General features: G+C 45.5%; 1 protein-coding gene and 1 long non-coding RNA gene across 8 annotated transcripts in view; one reads left to right on the plus strand and one right to left on the minus strand.

Moving 5' to 3' along the window:
- LOC309365889 (uncharacterized protein) overlaps positions 1–12373 on the minus strand; it is a 281475-nt gene that overhangs the window by 230121 nt on the left and 38981 nt on the right. Inside the window, exons 3-4 of one of the 7 annotated variants that reach the window (XR_014166256.1) lie at positions 9954–10049; positions 90–214 (exon numbers count right to left, since the gene is read on the minus strand). The exons of 4 other annotated variants lie outside the window; for them this stretch is intronic. The gene's annotated coding sequence lies outside the window, so the exon portion shown is untranslated. Of the gene's footprint in view, positions 1–89; positions 883–9953; positions 10053–12373 lie in introns of those variants that run through there. 2 more of the 7 variants (XR_014166257.1, XR_014166260.1) reach the window with 2 other exon arrangements.
- On the plus strand, positions 6571–10068 carry LOC309365990. Its single transcript, XR_014166365.1, has 4 exons — positions 6571–6960; positions 8165–8293; positions 9099–9227; positions 9960–10068. It is a non-coding gene; the product is annotated as an uncharacterized lncRNA (long non-coding RNA).

Genomic DNA, 12373 nt, shown 5'->3' on the forward strand with positions numbered 1-12373 from the left:
GTGGAAATTGAAGACATTCCCGGTAGCAATCCTGTACCCACCTACTTCACTGCTTGGAAGTAAGACCTATTGAATTCAGTTAAACTTACTTCTGAGTCGCAATGTAAGAAGGCATCATTTCCCGTTCCTCCCGGTTTTCGTCACACGCAGCACTGTTTCTGCTCTGCTGCAGTTCGTCTTCCACCAAAAGCTACAATCTTCATCTCGCTGTCTGCTGCGGCAAAACTGCATAGCTTAATTACACCATATCATTCCACTCCTTTTATTTCAATGCAAAAGAGAGGGGAGGGGGACATAATCAATTACATATTGTTTGCAGACTGAAAGCAACAACAGTGAATACCAGTCGTATTCACTGGATTGATTTATGTGCTGCAATTGGGGCGAGCAGGTGAACAATAGCATTTTCTGCCCCCATTTCAATTTTTGCTGGAATTCTACGACTTCCAGACAGAAATGTATAGGATTCGCTGTTGTGAGCAACTCAGCACCTCTGAGCATGCCTAAAGATTTCCTGAAGGGAAGAGGGTCTTCTTAGCAAATACACACAGTGATTATCCTGTTTGTTGGTTTTGGTTTTCATCTGCTGGGGAAAAAGTAGCATGCTTCTATTGGCCTTCAGTTGTGTACTCCGTTTGGAACACATCAAAAGGACTGTGCTAACGCACTGGAGAAAATTCAGAAGAGGCAAAAATAAACCCAGAATGCAAGATTCTTGCCGATCTAGGCAGAGGCAGAACTAGTGCACCCAGGGGTGCGGCCGTGGGGGCTGGGCAAGCGTCCCAGGAGGCAAGCTGCCTATGGGGGCTGCTTCCTGGGTGGGGAGGGAGCCACATCGCTTTGCCAGCAGCCTTCCTTCCCTCTTCCTTTTGACAGCTCAGGGGAGGCTTCCCCCCACAGGAGGCAGCTCGAGAGTGGGGAGCAACAGTGTGCCGCCCACCCACGACTCCCAAGCCGCCCCCAAGCTGCCAAAACAAAGGGGGAAGGGGGGAAGGCTACTGGCAAGGGGGTGCAGCTCTGCCCCTTCCCGCAACAGCTCAGGGTAGGCTTGGGAGTCGCGGGTGGGCAGCGCGCTGAATGTCACCCCCCTCAGTGATGACATCCGGGGTGGGGCACCTCCACCCCCCTTCCTCTGCCCCGAAAGGTAAAGGGACCATTAGGTCCAGTCGTGGCCAACTCTGGGGTTGCGGCGCTCATCTCGCTTTATTGGCCGAGGGAGCCAGCGTACAGCTTCCGGGTCATGTGGCCAGCATGACTAAGCCACTTCTGGCGAACCAGAGCAACGCACAGAAACGCCGTTTACCTTCCCGTCGGAGCGGTACCTATTTATCTACTTGGACTTTGACGTGCTTTCGAACTTCTAGGTTGGCAGCAGCAGGGACCGAGCAACGGGAGCTCACCCCGTCGCGGGGATTCGAACTGCCGACCTTCTGATCGGCAAGTCCTAGGCTCTGTGGTTTAACCCACAGCGCCACCCGCATCCCTCCTCTGCCCCTAGATCCAGGTAATTTGGGAGTTCCTTCCACTTCCAAATCGCTGGGTTCTAAGTGTGGGATAAGATTTTGTTGACCTCCCTGCAAACAAATCAACAGCAGCCAGTGTCAACTACACCCCCTGAAAACTTTGTGCAAACCAACAGGATGAACGTTCTATAAAAAGGTTGCCCAATTACTTCTAACAAAAAGATGCAACGAAGATAGAGCTTATTGTAGTACGAGGAGATGTAATTCCTAATGCATTATGGTAGGTGCGGGGTGGGTGGGTGGGAAGCAAAGTGCTATCAAAGTGCAGCAACCCAGGTTAGAGTGTGTTGTCAGAAATAAACACAGGAGCCTCCTGCCCTTCTTCTGATCATCACTGATATTTCCTTTCAGTGTGTTGGCCTGTATACGGCAAAGGGCCCAGAGCAAGGCGAATACACCCTTTCCCACAGCTCACAGAACTTTTGGAATGAATAGGAGCCTAGGCCCGAAAATGCCCGTGTGAGTGAGTCGCACTCATGTGAGCCACACCACCTCACAGTGGGCAGATCACATGAGTGGGGCCAACCCATTTGTGTAGGTGTTTATGCATAGCAGCCCCTGCCCACACAGAGGTTTCTGCATGTGGCGGAGGAAGGTGTATTAATGTCCATTGAGTCCCCTGAGAGACCAGCCCGAACCTGGCTCCTCCTCCCTTTGGACTCTTTCCTCTTCCAGCTGATTATTATAAGAACGATGTAACCACGCACCAGTGCCTGAGTTTGCTTTCTCCCTCTGCCCGCCAAATTCCTTTTGTGTTGTGTCTCTTTTAGGTCGCATCTGCACTGTCCGATCAAAGCACTCTTAGACCACTTTAATACAGTGGTTTCCCAATGGGTGGTCCGTTCACACAACAAAAACTACCATCAAGATTTCAACATTTTCAAAAGACTTGGCTTTTGAAAAAACAGAGTATTCAGCTAACCAGGAACCACAATACGGTGTATCCTAGGTACTGGCGTTTCTTAAGAGTGCTGGGAATTGTGGACCTGAGAGATATGCGCCCTTAACAAACAACACTTCCCATGGCTCTTTGGGGAGAAGCCATGACTGTCAAAGTGGTAAAGGTAAAGGTAAAGGGACCCCTGACCATTAGGTCCAGTTGTGGCTGACTCTGGGGTTGCGGTGCTCATCTCGCTTTATTGGCTGAGGGAGCCGGCGTACAGCTTCCGGGTCATGTGGCCAGCATGACTAAGCCACTTCTGGCGAACCAGAGCAGCGCACGGAAACGCCGTTTACCTTCCTGCCGGAGCGGTACCTATTTATCTACTTGCACTTTGATGTGTTTTCGAACTGCTAGGTTGGCAGGAGCAGGGACCGAGCAACGGAAGCTCACCCCATCACTGGGATTCGAACCGCCGACCTTCTGATTGGCAAGTCCTAGGCTCTGTGGTTTTACCCACAGCGCCACCCGCATCCTAAAGTGATATAAGAGTGCTTTAAATGGACGGTGTGGATGTGACCTTAGTCCCTGCCCTCAGACTTAGAATGGCTGCTTACCCGGTCACAGGGCAGGCAGCTATTGTGGCCTGTCGCACCAGGCCCTTTCCCTTGGGAGCAAGGTCAGGGCTAGGCAGCCGTCCGTGGGGAATTCCCAGACCAGCTGTGGGAGCTTTCCTGATATCAGTTTATTTGAATACTAGCCAATATGGCCAGGTCAGTTGGGCAGGGTTTGTTCCCCTTCGTGCCTTGCTTCCAGGAACTATTTAAAAATAAAATAATAAAGGAATCTGACAATGCAAAGATCCACCACAAAAGTAAGTCAGTCAGCAGGAATCTACCAGATTTGCACTTCCCAAATAGGGTTGCTACATGTAACATAGCTGGTACAGTTGTACCTCAGGTTAAGTACTTAATTCATTCCGGAGGTCCGTACTTAACCTGAAGCTGTTCTTAACCTGAAGCACCACTTTAGCTAATGGGGCCTCCTGCTGCCGCCGCGCCGCCGGAGCACGATTTCTGTTCTCAAGCTGAAGCAAAGTTCTTAACCTGAAGCACTATTTCTGGGTTAGCGGAGTATGTAACCTGAAGCGTATGTAACCTGAAGCGTTTGTAACCTGAGGTACCACTGTATTCAACTCTCATAAACAGTGTGCGGGTGGAAATTGCTGAAATGTCCATGAAAATCCATATGTATGGCAACCCATGTCAGTAGTACGTACAGAGAATTTGACAAATTTAGTTAAAAGTAGCTGAAACCCCCCTTTTTTTATTTCACCAAAAAACGCTCAACAACTTTGCCAATAAAAACCCAACAACTTTTGTGTCCAGATTTTCACTTTTTGAAACATGACAAACCTACAAAACAATATGTGAACTGATATGCAGCATTTCTTCCAAATATATCAAAATTTTGCAGTACAGTTCACCAAACAACCAAGGTTTATAAAACAGCATATATTAAGGCAGAGGGTGCATATAAGTGAAAGTAACGTTAAAATGCATCATATTGGGGGGAAACTGCTTGCAAAAAAAATGTATACATTAGTAAAGGGGGGGAAAATACTGCATAATTGCAGAGAACTGAATTTAAGATGGGAAAAATGGGAAACCGAGAGAACTGAAATGGACAGACCCTTCCATCCCTTGCCGGGACATGAGTGAACCAGATCTAAGAGGCGTCTCAGCCAGAATGCAAATGTTCAGCATGGGGAAGGGAAAAGCTGTAACTAATAAAAGTTGCGCAGAATGAAATCAATCCCAGCTTGTGTATCGTCTTAGAAGGGAACTCAATGCAAGCAGGAAATAAGCTGTCCTTCGCAGTAGCATGTAAGCCAATGCCCTCAAATATTGTTATGTGCTCCCCGCTTCCCAGAGCAGAGAGTAATTCCAAGGGCAGAATTATCAGGTTTAGATTCCGTTGCATGGAACCGGAGAGTTGTGGTGTCTTTGTAATATTTCATTTATAAAATACACAAACAGAGCATAAGCGGTGGCAAACAGTAACTCCTGCAAGGGATCAGTTCTGCTCCCACCCCACACCTCAGAGTTTCAGAAAGAGAGAACTTATTTCACCTTCAGCCTCCTCACACATTCACAGCTCTGTATGTCTCCAAATCCCCAAACTGTCCAACTGCTGTTTCTCACAGCTCACTAGGCCGGCCCCAGACATATTGCTGCCTGAGGCAAAGGACAAGATGCCCCCCTCTCCACTCCATGGACAGAAGCTGATTGGCCTGGCAGCTGAATTTTACTTCAGCGCCTAAGGCAGCAAGCTAGTTTAGGGGGACCAGGACAGAGCATGTGGCAGACATATTTCCTTCCTTCAAGCAGAGGGAAATGTTTGAGGTTGCTCAGGAGGAACACTCAGTGGAATGCCACTGCTGGCCTTCGCCTGCCACCAAATACCTAATAGTAGGGCTGGCCCTTCCTCATTTGACAAACACCACAGACCCGTCACGGGCAATCGAAGTCCCGGCTGAAGATGTTGGGACCGGGGGCAAGATGGCGGGGTGGGAGCAGGAACGAGAGTCCAGAAACCAGGGGTCTGAGAGTCAGGAAGCAGGGAGTCACAAAGTCAAGGGTCTGAGGGTCGAGAAGCAAGGAGTCAAGAAGCCAAGGTCTGAGGATCAGGAAGCAAGAAGCCAAACGCAGCAAGGCAGGAAACATGTTGCTGTGGCAAAGAGCCGAAGGGAAATGCTGACCTTATATCCCTTCCGGCTCTAGCCACCAGGTGCAGTGAGTTACCAAGCGGCCTCACCTGTGCAGCCGGGCCTTGCCTCTCCAGAACAAATTTAGGAAGGCCCCAGTCCTGCGAAGCCCTACTGGTCACAGGGCCCGGCTCCTGCACACACTCCTGACTGATCCTCAAGCTACCCTTCTATTCGCTGAAGGGCCTTCAATCCAGTATGAGGGAGGAGAACTGATTTTGGGTGATTTTCTTTCCCCCTGGCATCACCTTTCAGACTATCCAGAGTGAAATATACTCAAATCTGCTCCCGAAGTTAAGGAAATTTCTCTGGATAGTCTGAATGGTGATGTCAGCATCTGTGGTGTTTGCGGGTGGGGCAGAGCAAGGAGCTGCAGTAAAGGATGGTTCCAATGAGCAGCCCTGCTCCTTTAGGAGAAAGGCAATCCTGTGTCGAACAGGAACAACCACTTACTTGCCAGACCTGGAAATCCCCTACCCAGAGGGCCTCAGCCTTGTTGGGATTCAACTTCATCTTACTGGCCATCATCTAGCTCCACCACGACATCCAGGTCCTGGACCAGCATTTGCCTGGCTACACCTGATTCAGCTGCAACAGAGAAATAGAGCTCGGCCATAGCTCAGTGGCAGAACATCGGCTTTGCATGCAGAACGTCCCAGGTTTGAACCCCAGCACCTCCAGGTTTGAACCCCATGTCACCTCGCCTGATGCTAGATGAACCAATGGTTTGATTCACCATAAGGCAGCTTCCTATGTTCCTGCGACACGCTGCACTCCAGATCTCTTAACGGATTTCAACATATGCCAAGATTCAGAGAGTTCTTCAAAGTCAGCTATAAATAAAGACGGAAAGAATTGGGACATGTGCTAGCAAGGCAGCCAGGGCATCTGCTATGGCAGGCATTCTCTTGGGCAGCTGGAAGAACAGAAGATAAGAGCCAAAACTGAGGAATTCCTTTGTCACACAACACTCACTGGAAATAAACATGAGAGGCCTTTTAAAAAGGGAAATGTCACGGCAATGCGCAAGGCATGTATAAAAAATGTTGTGGATATAAAGAGGAAATGCAAGAGGGCCCTGGTGTCGTTTATTGGGATAATGGATGCTGTCGATAACAGAAAAATCGTCTCTTGCTTATTATCCACGTTAATGTGAATTTCTGTGTCAATATGCGACGGAAACAGGGTTACAATAAAGTAATAGTTCTCGGAGTTTATCTGCTTACCATACCATGGTATCAATTTACTTGGGTCAGTTGCAAATTATAGGCACAGTTAACTCTGTGTGTTATGCGGCTCCTAAGGACCTGCCCAGACATGCTCTACAGTTTGAAATGAGAGACGTGGTTTCTTGGTAATTTCAAAATGTTCCTCACTCCTCTGGGAAATGTATATAAGGGGACCAGTTAAACCAGTACAGTTACTGAGTCCATCCTTCTCTAGCTACTGTTTCAGAGCTTGACCAATTTAGTAGCCTTGAGGGGCTGAAGACCTGGGCTCAGGGCTGACCAAAAAATACAAACAAGCAAGGCTTCCAGAGTGGCCAGCTGCCACCTTGTGGGAGCTTCGATGTTTAACAATTGGGACAATGTTTTGTTGGTGGGACTGCCTGGGTTGCTACTGACATATGACGGGGCCTTTTCAGCCACAGCCCCCCATTTGTGGAATGTCCTCCCTGGGGAGGTGTGTCTGTCTCCCTCATTACTAACTTTCAGGAGAAAATTAAAAATATTTCTGTTTACTCAGTTTGATGGCTGAATGACACTGTTTGCGGTGACCATGAGATAACTGTTCGTATAATTTATTTTTTTTAATGATTTTGGTTTTCTTTTCATTGCTGTTGCTGAGTTTGCCATCTTGGGCTCCTTCGGAAGGAAGGAAGGAATAAAAGTAAAATAAATCCCAAAAACTCTTCAAAATATATATTATGAGAACCGTGCAGCAATTCATCTTGGGGTCTCCTGAGAGATTACCTTGTTGGGATGGGAGACCCTGAAGAGCAGATCCTGAATCTGGGACTGAAGGGATAACACCATTGTCCTCTGACCAAAGAGTAAACTGTAGGAAATTACGCTGTCTGGCAAGAAAGCCTCTTAAGCAAAACAGGCCAGATCAGATCAGATGATATTATTAAACCCTTCAAAAAAGGCTTATGGGTTAGGATAGCAGAAATCCGTTTTCCCCATTGATGCTTGCCTTGGCTGTCAGAAACAGATGCAAAGTTTCCAGAGGCCATTACAGGTAATAAGGGCTACCTTTGGACCTACCACTCACTACCCACCTCAGTCAATTAATTAGTCTGAGAACAAATCCCTGTCTATGCCTGTCAAGGCCACTAAGGGCCAAATTACAGACAGTGAGTGAGATCTGTGATCAGCTCTTCCAAGGTTTGCAGTCATGGGTGTTGATTTGAATTGTGAATATGGAGCTAGGAAGATGCATTTTTAACCTCTCCCCCCGCCCCGCACCTCCAATATAAATAAACCATCTTCCTGAAGTTTCTAATAGCATACCCTCCAACATTTCTCCAATGAGATTGGGACGTCTTAAGGAAAAGTGGGACATTCTGGGATCAAATCAGAAACCAGGATGGCTTCTGTAAATCTATGACCATCCCTGGAAAATATTCTAGCAACGGTTTCAAGGAATGACGGGTGTGTGTGTCAGTTTATGTGAGATAATCCATGCAAGGTGAGAGGGTCAGCCCACCCATCACTCACCCAATTTTCTGTCCCTGGTTCGCTTTTAGAAAAATTAAACGACTTTGGGATATCTGTTCACAGATCCCCTGCTTCCTGCGCACCATGATCCTCACAATGCATTTCTTCCAGCAGCCAGCCAAAGAATTGCTGGAGCCAATTTCTGGCTGATTCCAGGCTCCCACTACGCCTGCCTGGTTTCTGGTTGAAGACAACCTGGTGTTTTATTCTGGTGGTGAAAACAAGCAGCTGTTGCCTTCAGCAAGACATTGGTTCTGCTCATCCCCCCATTCAGAGAACATTTCCTACAGAGAAAAGACATCGCCTAGAATATAAGTTAAAACTGCAACTAAAGAAGTTCATGGAGCAAATTCACAGCTGATTGACATTGCTTTTTCTTTTAACATGGTGAAGCGACCACAAGGTGCTATTTTCAGCCAACCGTGGTGGTGAATAAGTTTTAGGAATGCTTCAAATAACAAACGCAACTCTTCGTCACCAACTCCTGGGCTCGGCACACATTTCAAAGGTTTTCCAGGATGTGGTCAGGCATGATCTTGGCCTAGCACAGAGACGGGTCGTCAGAGACTTCCAGGAAAACAACAATAGTTGAGGTGTGGGTACCCCTTCCACATCTTCTGCAGTGAACACACACAAATATGTTCCTTGCAATTCTCCTGCCTTCCTTTCTATGCTGGTTTTCCAATAGTCCCACTATCTCTTTGGCTAGTTTCCTAATAAAACTGTGCAAGATATGACACTAAACCACCACAAAAGCCAGCAAGGGAAGGAATGAGGAAAGACAGAGGAACCTTGAAAGCCTCTTCAGCATCTTTTTTGGAAGATCTGCAGTGTTATGCCTGCACCAAGCCAGTATTGGAGCAAACAGAACAAAGCTCCGCTCCTTATTGCATTGTTTGTGAAAGACTGCAAATACTGGGAAAAGGCTCATGTCCAAAGATATCAAATAATTCCATCCCACTTTTGAAAGAATCTAGCAAACAGAATCGATGTTGCAACCTCACTGTGTGTGTGTTAAAGACAACAACAAATGCATTAACAGAATGATCTGTGCTAACAAAAGGTTTTTAATTGTTCGTTGTGATTCTGCATAATCAAAGGGCCATGTATTGCAAACAGCAGTCTGTGAGGTTAAACACACAAAAGAGGCCTCTGGTTTATTTTTATTTATTAACAACTGATCTGTTATAATTATACTCTTTCGTCAGATGGTGGCTTTGGAATCCAGTGCGTTCAGTTCTGTTCATCTGAGCGCTACATTAACTTGCAAGACAAGTTATACGGGCGCTGCCAAGGTTCAAGAAGAGGACAGAGCCCTCAAAGCTATGCCAGAACAGGTACTACTCACTCAGGCTGTCATAAATACTTGACTCAGATAGTAGCTCTGGAATCATATTTGCTCAGCTCATATCTCGACTTTTTACAAGCTATTACCATGTGTTATCACTCATGGCCAGCTGTCACTCTACGTGAAGTAATCTGTTTAGCCTTGTTGATTTAATATTCTTGTTGTTATCTTCCTTGCCAGTTTCGAGTTGGCAAAAGTAACTTCTAGGCAGTTCTAAACCTAGATCCTTCAAGGCTGGGTTATTTTTATACTGCTAGCTTGTGATAGTTTTCCTACGTGGTGAAATTGATTCACCATCCCTGTTACTTGTGAAAGTGACAATAAGAATAACAAGGCAACATCTTGGAATACACTTTTTAAAAAACCCATATAAGTAGATTTGCTCAGCTGAGTTCAGCTAAGTGCTACATTACTGGCAGGGTAAGTTACTCAAGCTTTGCCAAAGTTCAAGAAAAGGACATAAATCTTAGAAGTCTGCCAAGATAGGTAACAACCCTATCAGTATTACTCAATATGTTGGCTCATAAAAAGCCAGGAGAAAGGAAAGTGGGAGGCTTAGGGTACCCAAGAAAAATCATAGGCATTTTTTGTCAACACAGTTAACACATAAGGAAAGAGTGTAGCTTCAACACTCAGCAAAACAAAATACATTTATTATTATTATTATTATTATTATTATTATTATTATTATTATTATTATTATTATTTTGTTTACCTCCAGATGATCCTCCTTCAGTACACGGCTAACATCCTTATGCAGAAGAAAAGTTTTAATTTAAGAAATCGTCTTTAAGTGATGATAAATATGATACTGCAGAGAGAGAGAGAGAGAGAGAGAGAGAGAGAGAGAGAGAGAGAGAGAGAAGACAGGTGATAATTTGTTTAATAATAATAATAATAATAATAATAATAATAATAATAATAATAATTTTATTATTTATATCCCGCCCATCCAACTGGCTTTCTCCAGCCACTCTGGGTGGCTCACAGCATATAGCAGAACATACTAAAACATCAAACATTAAAAACTTTCCAATACAGCTTACGTGCTAAAATAGTATGAAAACAGGCAAAATGTTTATATATTCAAAATCCTTGTTTCCCCTAACAAATACAAGTTCAAACTACAGGTAAGAGTCTCATTGCTGAATGTTTCTCTACAGGGGAAAAAATCCATGCACAGAAAACTAGGGGAGAAAACTACTGCCCAATTTCTAATTTTCTATGTGAAAGGTGTGTTTTTTTTATGTTGTGTGAAGCTTAATGCAAAGTGGAGGGGAGGGAAACCCTTTTTCAGCCTAAGGACCATATTTCCTTGTGGGCAGCCTTTGAGGAGCAGGCACTGATGGACAGGACCAGAGTCAAACATGGGCAGAGCAACAGATGCAGACCTTGTCTCTACATTCTAGCCACACAAGAAAGGAGCACTGTCATAGTTCAAGGACATATTCCAACCATGCAAAAACACTTGAAGTGGCTGTGAACCAAGCCCAATGAGGGGTGTAGCCTGGGAGTGAGGGAGTGGCTTAGGGGAGCCCAGAGCATCGCATAGAATCATAAAATCATAGATTAGAATCATAGAGTTGGAAGAGACCACGAGGGCCATCGAGTCTAACCCCCTGCCAAGCAGGAAACACCATCAGAGCACTCCTGACATATGGTTGCCAAGCCTCTGCTTAAAGACCTCCAAAGAAGGAGACTCCACCACACTCCTTGGCAGCAAATTCCACTGTCAAACAGCTCTTACTGTCAGGAAGTTCTTCCTAATGTTTAGGTGGAATCTTCTTTCTTGTAGTTTGGATCCATTGCTCCGTGTCCGCTTCTCTGGAGCAGCAGAAAACAACCTTTCTCCCTCCTCTATGTGACATCCTTTTCTATATTTGAACATGGCTATCATATCACCCCTTAACCTCCTCTTCTCCAGGCTAAACATGCCCAGCTCCCTTAGCCGTTCCTCATAAGGCATCGTTTCCAGGCCTTTGACCATTTTGGTTGCCCTCCTCTGGACACGTTCCAGTTTGTCAGTGTCCTTCTTGAACTGTGGTGCCCAGAACTGGACACAGTACTCCAGGTGAGGTCTGACCAGAGCAGAATACAGTGGCACACATAGAGAGGCCCGAAGGTTCTCCATCCTTGCTGAAATGGTATAACCCATGTATTGGTTTACCATCTCATTGAGAACTAGGTTTCATAGTTGGAAGACAACCCAATCTTATAAAGCCTTTCATGCATCTGGGTGTTTTAAGGGTTACGACATGAGGCCAATAATTCAAAAAACAAGGTAAGCAGTATGCCAGATTTGAGGTTATACTACGAGGCATCCTGTCTCTGTTGGCTTCAGGAATGGATAACATTAGAAAACACCAATGTTCTAGATTTGGAGGGTCATGATAACAGATTTGGATGGCATGCATATTTATGGTATGAAAAGGTAATAGTACATAAAGGATTTTTTAATCATTTGGTAAGAAAATCGATCTATGGTGTATGGGAGAACTATAAAAACTTTTCCCACTTGAAGCGATATCATTGAAAAAGTTGAATGTGAAAAATAAATGGGCAACATATAAAGAGCTGTTAATGGAGTCAATTGAAATTAAAGAACTTTGAAGATATAAGAGAGTTATTAACAGACTGGCTACAATATCACTAATTAAATGCCGCATTTAAAGAAGACAAAAGAAACGGATTTAGTAATGAAATTTCAAGGTTTGTAAAACAGCTGTTGGAAAGTAAGGTAAAAACACTGTCTAAAACAAAAAAAAAGGTAAGCAGTGCATGCAACAACAATGGCGGCAGTGCGGGCAAAGCCCTGGTGAGGCCGGTGGCATCGCAGTGGCGGGAGCCAGATCTGCTGCCTGAGGCAAATGGCTTCACCTTGCCTCACTGGTGGGCCGCTCCAATGGGTGGTCTCTAAACAGAACAAAAACGAAAGGAGGGTGAAGGACATGAAAGGTGTAGAGGAAGCACAGGGTCTGTCAGGGGTTTGGAAAGACAAGAGGTGAGTCCTATGAGAAGAAAACCAGAGTGCTGAGGGCAAAAGGCCCTGCACATAACCCAGCTAAAGCGAAACATTAAGATAATCTGCATTGGCTGCAATCTTGAGAGTGAAGATGTACCTTTTCCTCATCTTCC

The sequence above is a fragment of the Podarcis melisellensis genome (genome assembly GCF_964234715.1).
Source record: "Podarcis melisellensis genome assembly, chromosome: 3".
Lineage (NCBI taxonomy): Eukaryota > Metazoa > Chordata > Lepidosauria > Squamata > Lacertidae > Podarcis > Podarcis melisellensis.